The sequence below is a fragment of the Rhagoletis pomonella genome, unplaced genomic scaffold, assembly GCF_013731165.1.
Source record: "Rhagoletis pomonella isolate Grant_MI unplaced genomic scaffold, Rhpom_1.0 Rhpom_scaffold_00005, whole genome shotgun sequence".
NCBI lineage: Eukaryota > Metazoa > Arthropoda > Insecta > Diptera > Tephritidae > Rhagoletis > Rhagoletis pomonella.
This window is the reverse complement of record NW_023458559.1, coordinates 49,579,905-49,594,337: the sequence shown is the minus strand read 5'-3', so window position 1 is coordinate 49,594,337 and position 14,433 is coordinate 49,579,905.

Genomic DNA, 14,433 nt, shown 5'->3' with positions numbered 1-14,433 from the left:
CTTTACATTAGCCCAAATGGAATTGCTTACGCATTAGTTTTTTTTTTGCATTTGTAAAAAATGCTGAAACCAGGTGAAACGCGGAGGGAAACCTTATTTTTGTTGTGAGGCCACTATAGTGGCTATATATACAAGAACATCTGCAAACATAAATCAGTCAAAGTGATCTAACTGCAATCTCATCACTGCTCTATAGTTCGCCTTAGTTCAAAATAAGGCAGAGCATGAACGCATCGTGACCCTATCAACTCTCGTTTTATTATATTATTATTATTTTGCAAAGGGCCATTTGTGCGATTTGAGTTGATCTTCTGTTAAACAACAAATTCCTGATGTTAAGGTAGTAAAATTACTAGTTTTATTTTGTTATTGCCACATGCTCCATCTGTCACGCCTGTCGCGAGTATGTACAGTTCCGGTTCCGTTGGCGGGTAATGAAAAAACGGACTGTAAATTCCCGAAAAAAGCTGGCAATGCAAAGTGTTTTTTTTCTTGTAATTTTTCATTGACCATGTGGACTTCATTAAAATTCATATCAGGTTATATGCATGTACGAATTCATGCATACATACATATGTACATATGCATGCAGACATCCTTTTTCAAGATAACTTGAATAAGTACTCCGCTAAAGATTTTTCCGTAAAATTATTGCGCTTATCGAGAGTTCGCAGCAGTTCAAAGTTACTAAGAAAGATTAAAAGCAAAAATTAGTTTCCCAATTTTTGTAGTTTGTCGTGACAGAAAATATAGGAATGAGAAAACTGGAATTGATATGTATGTAAATTAGGGCGGGTCAATTATTTTTGACTATGCGCGTATGGGAGAACTCTACGTGTAATTCTAAGCAAATTTGCCGAAGAAACCATGGGTGTAAAATCAATTTGGAGTTTGGTTTGAATTAAATGTTAAAATTTGCACTGTTGCGCCTCTGGTGGAAGCTTAAAGAAAAAGATAAGTCCAAATATGGAGTCCTCATACCAAAACAACATTCTTTTCGATACTACAGCAAAATGCTAAGAAACCCATTTTCGCAATTGGCAAACTCCAAATTCTAAGAATTACACGTAGAATCCTTCTGTGCTATACGCGCATAGTCGAAAATATCTCCTGTACAAATTGACCCGTCCTAATGTACATACGTATATGCATGTACATACAATAGACCGTATCATAAAAAAAGTTAAATTTGTTCAAAGGAGTGTAAACATTCTTGTTTCGGCACCCTGTAAAAACAGCTAAATCGTTTTTTTTTTCTATAACTTCTTTATTTGATGTTATAATTTTTTTCTGAATGCGGTACCCTGCAATCAATAGTAAAAAGCTCAAAAATACACTCAGTTGATTAAGAGCGCCTTGAGTAGGGATGGCCAGATTTATCAGAAATCCAATTATTATCAATTATCTTCTTTCGGTTAACGCTTTAATTGTATTGAAATTTTTCTTTTTATTAATCGAACGATTATTAACCGATTATTTTCAAAATAATCGAAACCAAACCATCATAAATTTACTAGTTTACTTAAGGAGCGTAAATATTGTAAAAAGAGAACGTGGAATGTAATCCAATATGATCCAGAGAAATGCTCACCGGCACGCTTGTCATTGAGAAGGTCAGTCGAATATGTAGCGAAGCAACTATGATTAATCTGTAACTCTTTCCTTCGATTGAAACAAAAAAAAAAAGAAAGAAGAGGCGTGCAGGAAATTTTGTCCTAGGATCACAAGAAGAAGAATGATAAATACTTCTACTGATATCGTTTCACAGAAATAACGTTAGTAGGTATCGAGAGCAGCGCATATCGAGCGTGATCTTATCTATAGCGAATTAATATGGAAGTTAGAAGAAAAGGTCTGCGACAAAATGGCCTAGACGGACGCGGTAAGAGCACTTTTTTTTATCAAAACGGCACACTGTGTTCTATTTGGGGAAAAAAGGAACAAAATCAAACATCTCAAGAACAGCAAGAAATTAAAAAAACTCATTACAAGCTGTTATTATGTAAAAAAAAAGCCGACCTTTAAAACCAAAATTTTTGAATTTCTTCTTTTTTTTGGCCTGAAATCAGCATGCAATGAATTAAAAAAAAAAATTATATAAAAAGCGTTTTTCAGTTCTTCCGGCCATGGAAATGGATTAAATAGATAATTGAGAGTATAGTGCTCCAAAAAACAACTGAGAAGTATGGTGCGATTATGCTGATATTGCATGGGAGCATGCTATAAAATGCAGGGAGTGTGAGAATAAGTCCGAGTACCAGGATGAATGAATACAAACGAATATATAGTAAGTATTTATGTGCTTCAACAGGGTTTCTACAGTCTCCTATAAATATGGGATGTGGGATGTCGGACGTGTTTTTTCATGCTAAGCTGCAGATCTTTGACTGGCCTACATAATTTCCGGATCTTAAGCCAATCAAACATGGTTGGGTTGAGGTCAAGCGTGCAACTTCTAATATTCTGATCTCGAGAAATTATGGAAACAAAATTTCAAATATTTTGAAAAGTTTTCGCTAGAAATTAGTACAGTCCATGAAAAATTTAGTCGAAAAAAATTAAGCAATTAATTGTATTTGAGGTGGCGTTTTATTTAAGAATCCGTGAAGTGACCTCACAAATACTTACATATATAAAGAAGTTACAAACGAAAACTGGTTTGTGTTACTAACTTGCCATCAAAAAGTTTACTTACTTACTATACGAGGGGTGGCTGTTAAGTTCGCAACTAAAGTACTTAGCGGTGACTTCTCGTAGCTAACTACTAACTACACTAACTGCTTGACTCATTCATTCATGCTCTTAAAATTTTTATAAAGGTAAAAAATATTTTGAAATATTTTGAAATTTATGGAATTCACAGAAATTGACCACGCACCTTACAGTGTGGATCTGGTTCCCACTGATTTTTTTTTAATATTATTTATTATGAGAAGTTAAAGGGAGACGAAAGATTTTCGGACGACAATGAAGGGAACGCATCTTTTTGAGAGAAATCTAAGAGTATTTTTTCATGATGTGAAACTTTTCGCTCGAATGAGGGAGATTGAACAATTTTAAATCAGGGTATTCATCTAAGCACGTAAATGCCTCGCAACTGTGTATACCTCGTAAATAAACCAGTTTTCCAAGCAAAATAAATTAAATCTACAAGGTTTATATGAATTGTCCTAATATAAAACATGAGGCAGCGACCTTATCATCTGCCCCTCGCACATATGGATTTTAGTAAATTTAGTTAAATTACGCCTGAGCTCTGCTTTTTTTCTTTTTCAAGAATCAAAACCCCAAAGGTGATTTAGATTTAACAACCAAAGCAAAGTTCACAAAGTCTTAACGCAATCTTTAAGAGAATCGGAAGTGTGTTCCGAATTCACACGTAAAAAAATTTCTGTACAAAACTCTTCACATCACAAAATTATTTTCATTGCTTTACCGATTTTCTTGCGAAATTTGATTTTAAGATTTCTCTACTATTTCGATTATCCTGGAATCATGCTTTCCAGGGAATATAGTACATACATAGTATAATACATAAATAGGAATACATATTTGTTTGAATAAGAAAAATTATTTTGTGTAATCATGCTGAAAATGGATGCCTTAAATATCTCAAAAGTGAAGCATGCACTTTTTTTATGATTTCAACAAATGTATTAAAAAATCTTCGAAATGCACCCCATTTTGCTACAAGAGAGTACCTAAAACGAAAAAAAAACACATACACACACACAAGTATACAGCCAAGTGCAATCTAACAACAATACTCATAACCACAAAATGTTTCTTTTTATCACAGCGCAAATTTATTCCGCTATAAGCATATTATCTTATAATAAGCTCAAGTGCCACAACGATTTCAGGGCGCAAATTATACCGCATAAAGTGCTGAAAATTACAAAAATAATATAGCATTTTCTCATTTTCGGAAAATGTGTGTTTTTTATTCTATCACTACATAACTACGAGCACTTGCAAGCGTTGAAAATTATGCGAAAATGAGGAAAGCGACTGGTACGAGTCGACTTGTGAAATGAGCTACGAATCTGAAACTTACATACAAACATGTGTATGCACATTATGGTGATCCAAAAATGCATGAGAAAAATGAATGAAATGAAATTCTGGCTTAGCTCTTTTTGGCCCACCCTAATGTAAATACATAAATACACGAAATTTGAAAATAAAAAAGCCCTGCAAACCATTTTCAGAGTACGCTCTTCGATTCTTTTACGAAATTTCGGAAGGAAATTCTTTATTTTTCGTACAGGAATTTCTTTATGAGTTCGTGTCAACAACTTCATATAATTTTCTATGAAGATTTGTAAAAAAATCCTTACAAAAATGAAATACTCCTGAAGATTTCGTTAAGATGTAGGGAACTTTGGTTTGCAGGGAGGATATGAAAATTTTGCATGTCGCATTAACATTGCAATTAGCCAGTTCTAAAATATGTACCACCTTACAAGCAAACAAAAAAGTTCGCCGTATACCTATAAATTTAACGTATTTTTGCAAGGAAGAATCGAAATTACGTCACAACAAAATTGATGATTTTTTTTTGCAGAACATAGGATCTTTTTTTTAACTTTTCGGAGAGACCTGCATTTGGCAATAATTTTTTACAAAAAAATGCTTATACTGGAATAATCAAAATACTTCTTTAGCAAAAATTTGATGATTGTTGGTGAGCTTTAATTTATTGGCATAAGGGTGGTACGTACCGACAAGAACTGAGATCTGGTGTGGATAAGTACGTGTAGAGTCCGACCGATTCCATTTTTTTTAGGTATCGAAGCCGATTCATAAAAAACTGCGAATAAATGTATAAATTCATAAAATCAGTATATTTAACGGAGTTAACAAAACAAAAGAAAACGAATAATTGAATTAATTGGGTTGTTATGCAACATTACATTCACATTTATGTACATACATATCTGTGTTCGTATGGAAAAGTAGCTTATGTCGAAAGGCTGGCTTTAGTATAAATCGGCATTCGCAGCATACGATTGCGAATGACTCACGGGCGCTAAGCCGTTAAACAACTTTTAGCAAATAAACGTACAAGAAATAGTTCCGATACTAGCAAGTCAATATTCTTTTTAAGTCTCATCAAAAAATTCCTTGTCGTTTAAAAAATAAAGGGAATGCCGCATTATACTAAAGCCGGCCCTTCGACATAAGCTACTTTTCCATACGAACACAGATATGTACCTATGCATAAAAATATATGTACATACATATGTATATCAAATTTTTGTACATTACATAAAAACCGTTTTTTTTATGGTCTTTTGTTTATTTAGTGTTTATTATTTTTTTTTATAAAGTCTAGCTGCTATACAACAAACACCATATAAATTCAGATTTCAGACTTCGTACAAAAATTAGAATAATTTTGTTTACTTTCACCAAAATTTCATACTTTGTAATCAGAATTTTGACATTCAGTTTTGTAGACCATTTAATTCTAGTATAATGAAGTGCAAGTTTCAAGCTGCTATAAAATCCCATTAATTTTTGCAATTTTTTTTTGCTGCCATATAAAAGAAAATTTTCGAACATACATTTGTATGGAAAAAACGTGAGACCCCTTAAAAAAAAAAAAATCATTTCTGTGAGCTGTCTGCCGATGCCGATTAATCGGTCGGACTCTAAGTACGAGTGTCTACTAGCATGGGGTAGGTATTTGAGGTTAGGGAACTTTTTTTCTCGTATGATCTAGTGTACATTTGAGTTTATGTATTAAGGGTTGCACTTAAAATTTTCATCGCCTGTTCTAAAAATTTTGCCAATACTTAGGTCTGCCGATTGTAGCGCTCCGCACATCTACACATAGCCAAAAGCGCTTGAGAGGCTCATAAAAATATAATTACCAAAAAGGCACTGTTGCTGCTCACTTTGTGGTATACTTTGTTTCTTTCACATTTTGCCTCACCCTTCTGCAATACCTAAAACCAGGGTGCCTTGTAGATTAGCATAACAAAAAAAAAGGACGATTCAAAAGAAAGTCACCGCTTTAGCTGTGAATGCGACACGAAGAAAGCATCCCAAATAACACTTGTTTCAACCACCTCTCTCAGACTAGAAAGACACATTCCGAACATCACTGTGAAAAAAATATGCTTTGTGTTTTTTTTTTTTAGCAGCCAGTATCTTTTTTGTAGTAGACAGATATTGCACAATATTTATGTAAGTCACAAATACTTAAGCGTTTAATATTGTTGTTGCATATATAGTTTCAGGTTTTCGTGCAGTTATTACTTGATTCCTCTTTTGTTTTTTTTAAGCCATGTAATCAACGAAAAATTTGATGTTAACTTTTTTCCTCTTAATATACATATTTACATACATAGAAAAGTGCATATATAACGGTTTATACGAGTATATTAGTACATATAAGGATTTTTGCACATCATGTGTGTACTACCAGAATAACCACATTCACACATTCTCACATTGCTTCTGTTCCCCAGTAAGAAGCGATTTTTTTCGCACAAAGTAACTGTTGTTTAGCAAGGGTGATGTGGTTACGATGCCTTGCCGGTTGAGAGTCCCATATGTTGATGTGGTGACAGTAATCAGTGCGTTAAGCTGCTGCATAAATTTGCGCTTAACATGCTAGTGTGTTTTTGTAATCGAGATTAAGCTGTTAATGATACCGCACAAATCGAAAAAATACTAAAAAGTTTAAGGGAAAACTTCCCAATCGTATATGATAACGAGTTTTCCTTTCTTTTCGATATCCATACGATACTTGCACTTACTTACAAGGTTCTAGAGATATGAAATAGAAACCTATTATATACATACACCGTCGGCAAAAAGTATTGGCACAGCTGCTTTTTTACGATACGTATATGCGAAAATTTTTATTCTAATATTTTTTTGTCAATTTGTTGTAAAAATATGGTTAATTCTACAACAAAAAACATAAAAATATAATATCTAAACTTTGTGCAAAGCTCGTGAAAATTCAGCAAATTTTCAACATTTTAATCAGATTTTTTCGAAATTTTTTGAGTATGCAGATTGGTAGCCCAATCAATTTTATTAAAATAAAGTAGAAGTTCTAAGTAGCTACGAACCACCGTTGCTTATTGGAATTTTTTATTTTTTTCACGCAGTCTCTTCCATACAAAAAATAAAAATACTTTGAACCAAGGCACATTAAACAGGTAGTATCAATAGAGCAAAAACAACATTTGCGTGTATTTTGTTGTTGCTTCTGGTATCGAAAGTGTCAAAAACTGTTCTGAATTTTTTCTTCTAAATCAAAGCGTGCCATGTGAAATACAAAAAATTATAAAAAATAAAAAATTGAAATTGGAAAAAATAAAAATTGATGCAACTTTCATTCCTAGTAAATTTGTTTGCTTCTCGAAGCATTGATCCATCCTTTGCAAGGCCCAGTAATCAGCGGTCGTGCTGCCGAGTTGGGCGAACGTTCCAAAAGCTGCTACTCAATCGCTTGTTTTGTATGGGAAAAGGTTTCACATGCAAATGGATTTTAACAATTCAGAATTTTTGTGAGAACAAATTAAAAATATTTGACATTTTCGAGACCAAATAATTTGAAAATAAATCAAATCAGCTGCTCTACTGATACTACCTGTTCAATGTATCTTGCTTTGAACGGAAAAAATTTAAAACACCTTCAACAAAAAAATTCTCACAAAGCAATGCGATTTTTGACTAACTTCGAACTTACATTTTTATACGAATTTAATGCGCTACAAAACTGCATACTCAAGAAAATTCTAAAATATCTGATACAAAGCCTAAAGCGACATTTACATGAGGCGATCTAACATTGCTAACATTGCAAAAAAATTCCTCGTGTATATGGTGATTGAAAATTGAAAAACCGCTTGCCTCAAAGTATACAGCAATCCAATAGTTGAAATTTCATTTTCTGACGAAAAAAAAATCAGGCTCTATTCCAACTGTTCATCATCATCAGTCGAATAAATTATTTTACTTAAGATCGGCCGCCGTGGCTCTTCCCTCGAGGGAGGGGGTTTCCGATTTGCAGTTCGCCAACAGGGTCAAGTACTTAGGCTTTGAGGAAAGCGCAAGAAAGGCGTCGGTTGCCTTGTACTGCTGCAGAGGAGCTTTTGGTAAGAGGTGACGTCTCTCGCCCAAGGTAATTAATTGAATCTATGAAAACATAGTTAAGCGCATCTTGTTTTACGGAGCCTTTGACTGGTGGAACTCGCTAGAGAAGGCTTCACTTGCCAAGTAACTGGAGCGCGTAGAGCGGATTACCCTTATCGGGGTCACTGGCAGCAGGGAGCAGTAAAATTCTTCACGTACGGATCAAAACTTAAAAGCAGGGTTGGTGGAGGAATCTTTTGCCGCGAGCTCTCCTTCAAAACTATGTTCAGGATTCCAGACTACACCATTGTTTTTCAGGGGGAAATAGCCGCCATGAAGGAAGCGTTAGACTCACTGCTGAAGAGTGTGATGTCGGCAGCTATCAGAGTGGTGCCCTCGATATCGGAAACGGAATGTCTGACCTCTCTATCAACCGCGTCGGAGTACTTTCTAATCAGACTAATTTGGGTGTCGCGCCGCAGTGACACTGCGGAAAACTGCATGGCTGATCACCTGGCAAGGAAAGGCATCCTTGAAACGTTTTCACTTGGCACTTGGTATGGGACAACTAGGGACGCCTCTGCCCTCCTTCGGTTCACTCTTAGACGGTTCGGCCTCATGTCAGCTCAGCGAGCGCTGGGCTAAAACTAGGACATGCGCAATTGCAAGATCTTTCTGGGCTTCTTGAGAATTTGTGATGACGAGCTCCATGAGCTTTATAACGATGTGGATAAAGTAGAACGCATAAAATTTAAAAATTGCTTTATCGCAGCCATGGAGTGGCTGCTGGGTTCGCCAGTAGAACATTTTTGCTGTGCGCCCCATATGGGCCTCTGGGTATATATGTAATACTCCTATATTGGCAGTAAGAACTAGTACCGTCCGAAAACACTACAGTACAGATATATCAATAAATACGTACGAAAGAAAAGGAACACATCCGTTTATAAATAAACATGTACGCAACACATATACAAAAACGGCACTCAAGTACACAAGCCATTGACAAAAACGGTACTAGACTGTCTCGCTTTGATTTCGGAATGCTTACACATTGAGAAGTTAGCTTACTGCCAATATAGAAGTATTACATATATGCCTCTGGGGTCATCGAGTGAACTTTTGAAAAGAGCAGGTCGTCTAACTTAATTTACACTCATCTCGGCCATGTCATTTATATGAATTCATTGCCTCCTCAACCATGTGTGGACAACAAAGGTAATGCTGATCGCGATCAGAAGGACCTGCCTGAATTTCATTTCTCAGTAGAACGGCATTCTGGCTGATATGTATATGTGTACAACTTTTAGCTGATTAGAGGTTGAAAGCCTGCAATGCACTTAATATCCAAAAAGGTTGGCGTGGAGGTTTAACTTAAATCAGTGAGGCTCTGAGACGACAGTTTAGTAGCCAGTATATATATAAAGTGATTTCGCTGGGTAGGGTCTGATTGGGAAGTTAAGTTTAACGGATGGCATTAGCAATGATAGTTGGCCTAAGGAAATATGTGCAATGAAAACAAATACAATCCTTATTTAGTGGCTAGTACTCAATAAGGTGAGAAGGAATTAAGTTTATATTAAACTGGTGGCAACATTTCTCAAATATATTAAAGTTAAGTTTCTAATCCGATCCGCGTGTAATACGGCGTACACCCACAATTAACGATTTTTACAAATTGCTGCAATGCGAATGCCTAATAGTTATTTTTTAAGACTGATGTGCCAGAAAAATCGACTTTTACCCGTGCGATTTAAAAAAAAAAAAATTGTGGGGAATTTAAAAATACCATATTTGAGGGTTTTTGCATCCTTTGCTTATCCGCCGGCATGCAGGAGTATAAGCTCCGTCCAAATTGGGAAATAGCTCTCCGAGCAAATTATTGTCGTTGCCTGTCGAAACCAAAAGATAGAACATCTCCTACTTGGTTAAATATATTTTGCATTTTCTAATAAAAAACATATTTCTCATATTTTGGTATTTCGAGGGAACCATGGTTATGTCGGCGTGGACGCCGGTATATTCAAAACTAATTACTATAACGTCTGCGCTGGCTTCGACATGGCGTTGTATAGATGATGACGATGCAGTGAAAGGATACTTCGACCTGGCTCTCATGGGTGGCCAATGCAGGCAATGGCGCCTACGAATTCAATGGAAGGACCAAGTACAGAAGTACCAGTTTACACTTGATGTGAATAAATAACTGCCGTAACAACGCAAAGGAGAGATGCAACTACGAATATCAAATGGGTTTAGGTAGCTTTTGGCTCTCCGATTAGTAGGAGGAATATTAAACTCGGTAGGAGTAACAATAACCTTCATTTTAGATGCCTATCGAATACGTTTTCATGTACCATCTGGGTCTCTCTTTAAAGGAAAGAGACCACCAGAGGCTTTACAAGGCCTATCAAGAGGCTATGGCGGACATCTCGGCAAAAAAAGTTTAGGCAGAGATTTTCCTTATAATTTAAATGCCAATAAGTATTCTACCCATTGAAGTCGTGTGAGAAACTTGTTCGATATTTTCCCTCGCCCCTCGAAAACCAAAATCGTAACCACTTTATGTTAAGCCAATTCCAGTAGACTCACCTGCGCCAACTGCAAAGGGGAGGGTTTTTTTCGAACCGCCTCGCGCGCATTTCTCCCAATTGCTATTTGTAAGCAACAGATTTGTGTAAATAAAATCAATTGAAATCAATACAGCGCGGGTTTTTTTGTTGGTGGAAGTCAACAAATTGCCGGAAGCAAATTTGTTGTAATGGCTTTGAGAGTAATTTGGCAAATTTAAGGTGATAAAGTCAAGTGTTTGCATTTAGATGAGAGAGGCGAAATTGTAGAACGAAAAAAAAAGAAAACGATAGCGGGGAATTCGGGCGTTGATATGCTTGACACATCGGTTGAGGTGTGAAGTTGAAATGTACTTAATTTGAGGGAGATTTAAATGAACGTGCTGAGAATATGCTAATTGACGTTGCGGGAAAAATCGAAGAGTATGTATATATTTTTGCATGATTCAATAATGAAAGGTTTTGTAAGAAAAACTTTCTCTCGCTCTAATTTTATCAATGACACTCCCACCCTACTCCCAAAAACAAAAACAGTGATATTTCTTTTCCAAATTTCTTTGCAGGTTTTAAGAACATTTTTAAATTTTTAGTAGTGAAACTTTTACTTTTTAAATTTTGAAGAAATGTTTGTTCTTCATTCGCTTGCGACAACCAGACGAAATGGGTGGATTACAGAAATTCAATGCAGGCTAAAGAGACGAAATTCCCTTAATTGCCGAAATGTCTTTGCCGATATTCGTGGAGACCTATTGATTCTGCCAAGGCGCTGTAAAGTAAAGCGCGCAATGGTTCTGGTAAATGAGCCAACGAAGATATTTAGGTATTGACCTACACAACACAATCCTGCAGTGGAATTCTGACAATCGCTATGCTACATTTCCATCGCTAAAATTCTCTAAATTAACAGCCGCGGGGCCTAAAAGTGCGCAATATTGAAAAGTAACAGAAGCAAAGTGTAATCAGGCAAATCTGGCAGTATGAGGGGCATGTAACTAAACGTTACATGTTGTTAAGCGCGCCTGCTATTCTTTTGGAGACCTTTAGCGATCAAAATTAGCGATAGCGAATGCTGGAATCCGGCTGCTGGTGTCTCCGAATGAGACTTTGACGCAATATAATATTAGCAAACCGCGTCCATGGGGCCAATCGTAAAACCCGACAGCTCGGTTTAGTCAATGGCGCGATATAATTGCACACTTACGGCACTTCTCATTTGACGATGTAGATCGTTCAGTAGCTGCGTGTCCTTTTTATTCTTCCTGTCGTCCGGCACCAAGCGCCAATCGCAACTGTATAAGCCAATGTTTAATATTCTGACGGCGGCATAATCTCCCCAGAACACTAAAAGTGCAATATCAAAGAACTCGAATTAGCATATGGGTGTTTCCATGAAAATGTCAACCAGGACTGAAAAAATAAAAACAACTGAAAAGGGGTTTTAAGACTAATTAATAAGAGAAAAATACTCGAATTTTTATATTATAGAAGTATTTCAGCTTATTGGAATTTTAAAACTAAAAAATGGAAGAGTAAGACTGAATGTCTCTTCGACTCAGTTTTCTCTAATGAAATGAACTATTTTCTCTTCCCTATTAACTAAATTAAGAGATTTGAAACATTACAATTACATCTTAAAATCAAATTTGCAATAACAACTAACTATAAAAATGAGAAAAAGGAGAAGTTAGTGCTCGGTTAACGGTAATTTTTTGATTTGCTTCTGATAGTATTCTAATGTCGCGTACGTTATGCAAAAACATTGTTTGTCTATGTCATTTGTATATTGGCAGTCGCAGGTAATGCAGATTACAATTCTTAAGCGAGAATTCTTCTAGTTAAAGATATACAGTAAAATTTTCTTTCCAACCGAAGTAAAAAAAATTCTATTACCCTTTAAAGTTTGTCGCATACGTTATTGTAAGTACGAAAATTTCAATCAAATACATCAAAATCAATGCGGTTTTGAAAACGCGAAACGGTGGAGAGAAGACTGAAAAAATTTAATTTAGTATGTGTTACTAGTAAAAATATTGTATGGAGGAAAAATCTGTCGCGTACGTTATTATATATTTTTTTTTTAATAAAAACTAACCAGAGATAATTTCTATCAAACAATGAAAGAATTGTAAATGTACATTATTTAGCTTAGTGTAGGAATTTTTAAAGAAAAGAAAAACTCTCATGATTCGCAGACTTTCGCATATATGTATATGTGCCTTAAAACCACTTCTTTTTTGTCGCGTACGTTATCACCTGGTTTTGAACGGATATTTTCCCCACCAAAGTTTCGAGGCTGCTTATATTTTTCTCAAACATAGTACCCTTTCGTTGAAACATAACCGTAATCTTCTTTTTTCTGTAACTCCTATTTTTGATAGATCTACGTTCCTCTATAAGCGTATGTCGCGTACGGCTGTATGGAAACACCCATATTCGAAGCAATCGAGCCATAATCGCGAAAGAATCGTAAGCTCCAAATGTTTTTATTTGGCGTTTTTCAATCAAAACACCATAACTTTTCCACAAACAAATAGCTTCTTCATATCTATCTAATGTAAATGGTACCGCAAAGAATTTACAAGGCAGACAAAGAATAAAAAAATAGCTCTAAGGGGACCTTCCATTCTTGAGTTTTGCGCCGTCTGACGTACGCAACTTTGGTATATTCATAGCAAAATTTATTTTTAATAATAATCAGGGGTTGTATTTGATGTAAATAAGCTGGTTTAAATTAACTAAATAAATCAAATTCGTTTTTGTATTAAAACACCACGATGCACCATTATCGACGCCTTTTTGTAGAATTTCGCTACTTTTTAGGAAGTGTGATTGAATTCTTCCCCTTTTTCTCCTGCTTCCAAAAACCATCCCTGTGGGTGGGAGTGTCAAATTTTAGAAAATAGCTACTTACAAAACCTTTAATAATTGAATCATGATATTTTTGTGATATAGTGTTTTTTTTTTCAAACGAAAAAAAGAAAAAAGCGAAATAGAAAACAATTTAAATATTTTGCAGCATTTTAAAGCATTAAGTTTGAAAAACATTGCACTTGTTAAAAAAAAAAATTGGTTTTCAAATAGCTTTCGACTACTCCCGTACATTCTACTTTTTTTTTTTTTAATTCAAATTCAAGTCCCGTAAAATGAGCTAACTTTTAATTAAGTTTATGTCTTGTACCTAAATAAATTATGTACATAGTTCTTAAGCCATTTATTTTCAAATCTTATCTTTAAAGTTATAAAAAAGCGAAAATAGCACAAAAAATGAAGCTGCAACTTTTAACACTTTCCGCAATTTTATAGCAATGGGAAGTGTAAAATGCTCTTTGTATTGCTTTTTACGCCAGCAAGCGGGTGGAAGGAAGCAGTGCATGCAGTGTGAAATGCTAATACAATAAAAAAGAGAAAGAAATGCAGCTCAATTTTTTTTTTATTTGAATTTATTTCTTTTCACGAATCTTGGCTTATCAACATACGACATCGCCCATTCCTAACAACACTTTTTTACCAACTCCAACAAATATTTGTCTGTATATGTAAGTTGTATTAGTTTGTGTATGCGCACAAAGGCGGTCATCAAATGGACATTACACTCAACCACTTCACTGTTGGGTGGGCGAGGGTGTTGCTGCAGTCCACTGCATGCCAAGGGTGCCATAATCTTATGGTTTTATCGCCACTTGTTTGAACTTTTGTTGTTGGACAAGATGTCTTTTTTAAAATATAAAAAAGGCAAAGATACTCGCATAGCGAAAAAATGGCA